Source organism: Priapulus caudatus, unplaced genomic scaffold (assembly GCF_000485595.1).
Source record: "Priapulus caudatus unplaced genomic scaffold, Priapulus_caudatus-5.0.1 Scaffold18, whole genome shotgun sequence".
Lineage (NCBI taxonomy): Eukaryota > Metazoa > Priapulida > Priapulimorpha > Priapulimorphida > Priapulidae > Priapulus > Priapulus caudatus.
In genome coordinates this window covers 939,167-944,211 of record NW_014577079.1, presented here as the reverse complement: position 1 = coordinate 944,211, position 5,045 = coordinate 939,167, and the positions used below count along the sequence as shown (strand labels likewise).

The 5,045-nt window shown below is 39.4% G+C and overlaps 1 long non-coding RNA gene across 1 annotated transcript in view; it reads right to left on the bottom strand.

Annotated features, from left to right (window-relative positions):
• Positions 1-1,404: 1,404 nt before the first annotated feature.
• Positions 1,405-5,045, bottom strand: part of LOC106811138 — a 4,980-nt gene continuing 1,339 nt past the window's right edge. Inside the window, exons 3-4 of the long non-coding RNA XR_001394107.1 lie at positions 2,667-2,795; positions 1,405-2,195 (exon numbers count right to left, since the gene is read on the bottom strand). This is a non-coding gene — a long non-coding RNA (uncharacterized LOC106811138). The remainder of the gene's footprint in view (positions 2,196-2,666; positions 2,796-5,045) is intronic.

The following is a 5,045-nucleotide window of genomic DNA, read 5'->3' as shown; positions in this document are numbered from 1 at the left end:
TGTGTGTGTGTGTGTGTGTGTGTGTGTGTGTGTGTGTGTGTGTGTGTGTGTGTGCGTGTGTGCATAACAAACAAGCTGATTGTGACGGTATCGTTACAAAACCAATTATTTTTTGATAAGAGGCCATATGTTAGCGAAGAAAATTTTAATCGATACCCATTTTCGCGGTGCCGGGACTGAATAAATAAAAATGAATGATTAGAGTTACACCAATGGTACGTCAGCAATGCTCATTCACTTCAGACTTCAATTAGAAGCAATGCAACAAGTAAAAAAACGTGATGAAATTGCACGCGTCCCACAGCTTCGCTACACCTATACGAAGGAGAGACGCTCGTTCGTATTGCGTCTAGTAACATCAGCGAGCCTTCTACGTTTCCCTTCAAAACAGCTCACACGATTTCCACTCACCTTTCGGCGTGCGTTGTCCTATCTCAGTACACGTGAGTGGACATGTTGGCGACGATGTGACAATCTTATCGGGTTAATTTATGCGAGATACTAGCGTCCAGATGTTAGCAGAAGAGTTACACCTCGACGGCGATGCACGCTCATTCTCAAAACAAGTCGTTTATCGAATGCGCCGCATCGGCTCCTAGTCCGCAGCGTCATTATCCCTAGCAGCCAACGACCTCGCGCATCGCTTGTTTCCACGGCAACCAGCAGACGATGGATCTATGCAAAATGTCACTGCTGTTCGCGTGCGGCGAATTTTCTACGTTGTGTAAGGTGTGGTGCCATCCGCCCAACCTGGATGTAGCGTAGATTTAACAAATTCCGTTCTTGTGCGATATTTAATGGATCGTCTACGTGCTAAATGATTTTGGAGCGGTTTTTCATCTACGACATTATGGAAAAAGCCATGTAATCTGTGAGCCAGCGCACGAATCGCTCACAATATCTACTGAGAGCAGATAGGTAGCTACTGTTCCACAGAGATGGGAACACAATACGAAAACTTTGTAATGTCACACGATGACAGACGTTGCGGTCAGGTTATGCTAAATCTGCTACCTACTTTTTTCTCTCAAATGCGTACGCACGCATGCACGCACGCATGTGCAAATACATGCATGAAAAACGGACAGACATACAGACAAACAGACAGGCAGTCGGACAGCTAGGAAATACCGCACTCTATATAAATAGTATTTCTTACATGTTCATTAATTTATGCCTATGTTTAAACGGACTTTACGTGTTTAGTTTAAGAACCATATTGCTTGAAAGTTATCCTTTTTCATCAGCATATTTTTCACAGGGTTTTCGTGTATATGCAATGTAACATTATGTCCATTATGCTATCGCTGGTATTGTTACACTCATATATTGTTATTGACATATACATAGCACACATACAAGTGTTATTGTACAATATTCACACAATAATATACATACAAAAAGTTGCTAAACGGATTATATTTATTTATTTCTAACTGCCCACTAAATATAATGTTACAAATATTTAAAAATTATTATGGCATAGTAGGCCTATATATAATTATTATTAGGAAATTGAACTTTTTTAAATAATCTTTTAAATGTAGCGCATACAGTAACGGTTCAACGGCGTGTAGTCTAGCGCCACGAACTATGACAAACTAATTACAGTAACTAAATTTACGGGAAACAACTATATAAGATAAATGATACATATATAATATATAAACCGATATTATGTGTCAAAAACGGGCATAGCCTTACTGAGCACATTGTCAAGAGTAAGATACATAAGAGTAATATTTTATCAGGAGTGGATAATAGAGACTCTATTATCCACTCCTGATTTTATGTATATTTTAGCATCTAATATTGTGTACGCGGTTGCTATTGCACACCGTATATTTTTTAGTCTCATTCAACATTTTCTGCACAAAGCAAGAGAAAATCTTCTCTGATTTCATATAAATGGCGTTGGAGTTTCAATGCATATAGAATTCTGTGGCTTGACAACAAATGTTTTATGCAAGCGCATACGATTTTGTATATTCACAGTCATCCTTTTAATCTTAGCTTTGGCCTTTCATTCCGTGCTTCAAACATCGTGGGGTATTTACCGACACCGCGTTGCAGAAAATCATTAACGGACTGCTTCTCCGTTTGTGGTCATGCCTTTAATCTTGAATTTGCTCTTTCATCGTCCGCTTCAAACATCGTGGTTTTAGTGCTTTGGGTGTCCATAACCGAGTTCGCACCTGCGTTGCGAAAACAAATCAGATAGTATATGAGTCGTGTGTCATTCCGTCATATCATAAGGAGTTAGATAATAAGATGTTAACACTAGATTAGATAACATTAGATAATGAGTTAGCACTCATTTTTTAACTTCTGAAACTATATCTAGCATGTACGATGATAGAAGATGATTAAGCAAGTCTATACGTTATAGATAATGCATGTGGTGGAATGGTAACGGATCCGGTAATAACATTAGGAACTTGATAGCAGACATTTGAATAAACGTACGACCGTAGCAAACGAGCTACACCCATATATCTCTTGTTATATGCCACAAGGAAGGTTTATTGTTGCCTATATTGACGCAATTACCATATATTTAACCGACTCACACGGGAAATACAGAATAGCAACTTGAGAGCAGCTGTTTGTATTAGAACACACGACCGCAGCAAACAAGCGCATATATCGTTTTCACATCTACTTACACGTCGCCCTTCAGACCGTAGGGACAGTCACACGCAAACGTCGTGTGATTGCAGTGTCCTCCAGCTTTCCTGCACACGCCGCCGTTTTTGCATGGATTCGGTTCGCACGGCTTGATCTCTATCTCGCAACTATACAAAAAAATTAATGAAAAAACACACACCGTTTGCTCGCTATATACTTTGCATCATTACGCGATTGACGCGTTAGCGTTTTAATGCATGTATTATTATTGTAATTGCATAGTAGTCCTGATGAGATCCACTCGATCCCTGCGACGCTGTGTATTATTCACCAGACATTAGTAATTACGTCAGGCTACAAATAGACAGCCGCATATTGTGCCCTAAAATATCGCTAATATGTTATGATTCTGCCTTCATTGCGGTTGCTACAAAGTTAACGAAGCGCCATTTTGCTTTGATGTTTAGTCTGTGTGATTTCCGACTTACCACATAAAGCATCTACGCATTCTATGCGAGATATTAAGTCGCCGTTGACGACGTAACGTTTGCAATGTTCTGCGTTTTTCATATTTAATTTGCGTGTAGCATGTTTTGTTAATTGAATCGACTCCTATACTGTGGTGCATTTCGTGGCGCACAGCATGGGTGGTAAGTGTCTGGCATGGGTAGGAGGATGTCATTAGTATCATCAGGGGTAAATAAAGACAAATTATGTAAATTTGTCATTATTCACCCATGTTTGTGATTACAGTTCTTTAGTCCTACGGGTTGTTGGTCCTACGGGTCGTTGGTCCTACGGGTCGCTGGTCCTACGGGTCGTTGGTCCTACGGGTCGTTGGTCCTACGGTGCACGCAGGCACACGTAATTTTTTTCTTTAATAGTTTGTTAATTTAATTTTTAATTTAAAATTTAAAATTTAATTTAATTTTTGATTAATTTTTTTAAATTTAATTTTTAATGCATTTTGTTTAAATTTAATTTTTTTAAATTTTAAATTACCCACGACCAACGTGGTAAATTTAAGTAGGACCAACGTGTCCTACGGTGCACGATACAAATAATACGCTGATGCACATTAAACTTATAACTAATGAATACTAACAATAAAAATAATTATACTGGTCAAAAATATACACAGTGTATTTACACAGCAGCTGGACTGCCTGTGTGGTGTACCACAATACTTCTTAAACTGGTGTATGGTTCACCCAAGGTTGAATGAAATTATTTTGAGGTGAATAAAACTAGACCAAAAACAGAAGGAAATTTCGTCGTGGGTGAATGAAATTTTGTGATATGGTCTTGAGGGTGAATGACACTGAAATAGTTTAAGAATTATTTTCTTCCTCCTCCTCCACTCCTGTCTGGTGCATACTTCAATCATAGTAAAAAGCCACATACATAAAATTAGAAAAAAAATTTTTTAAAGAAAATTTTAACAAATACAATTTAAAATTTAAATTTAAAAAAAAATAAAAAAAATAAAAAAATGTGATTTAAAACAAATTGGGCATTCACTCTACCCCTCTTACTAATAACCGTAGGACCAACGACCCGTAGGACCAACGACCCGTAGGACCAGCGACCCGTAGGACCAACGACCCGTAGGACTATAGATCGGTCCGGACCATGTTCGGACCATGGACCGGACCGGACCGGACCATGGACCGGATGGACCGGACCATGGAATAGATCGGACCATGTTCTGTTCATGGTTCTTTTTTTCCGTTGGTCGGTTTCCGGTACGCTGATACGCAGCTGGTAACCTGGGGGCGTTGTCAAAAACGTTTAATTTAGTCTTCACATTAGTCACAACATTAACCGAATCCTAGCTATTATTCTCTCGTAACTTTACGATGTTTTCGGGGCCATGGATGTTGTGGATTGGAGTTGGAGCAAGACCGGCGTTAGAGGATGTCATGAGTCGTTATACGGGTTATTACGAGTCATTACGAGTAGTTACGAGTTGTTAAGAGTAGTTACGTGTTGTTACGTGTTGTTACGAGTAGTTACGCGTTTTTACGCGTTGTTACGCGTTGTTACGAGTAGTTACGCGTTGTTACGCGTTGTTACGAGTAGTTACGCGTTGTTACGAGTAGTTACGCGTTGTTACGCGTTGTTACGAGTAGTTACGTGTTGTTACGAGTAGTTACGTGTTGTTACGAGTAGTTACGCGTTGTTCAGAGTAGGTAAGTGTTGTTACGTGTTGTTACGTGTTGTTGCGAGTATTTACGCGTTGTTACGAGTAGTTACGCGTTGTTACGAGTAGTTACGTGTTGTTACGAGTAGTTACGTGTTGTTACGAGTAGTTACGTGTTGTTACGAGTAGTTACGTGTTGTTACGAGTAGTTACGTGTTGTTAAGAGTAGTTACGTGTTGGTACGAGTAGTTATGTGTTGTTACGAGTAGTTACG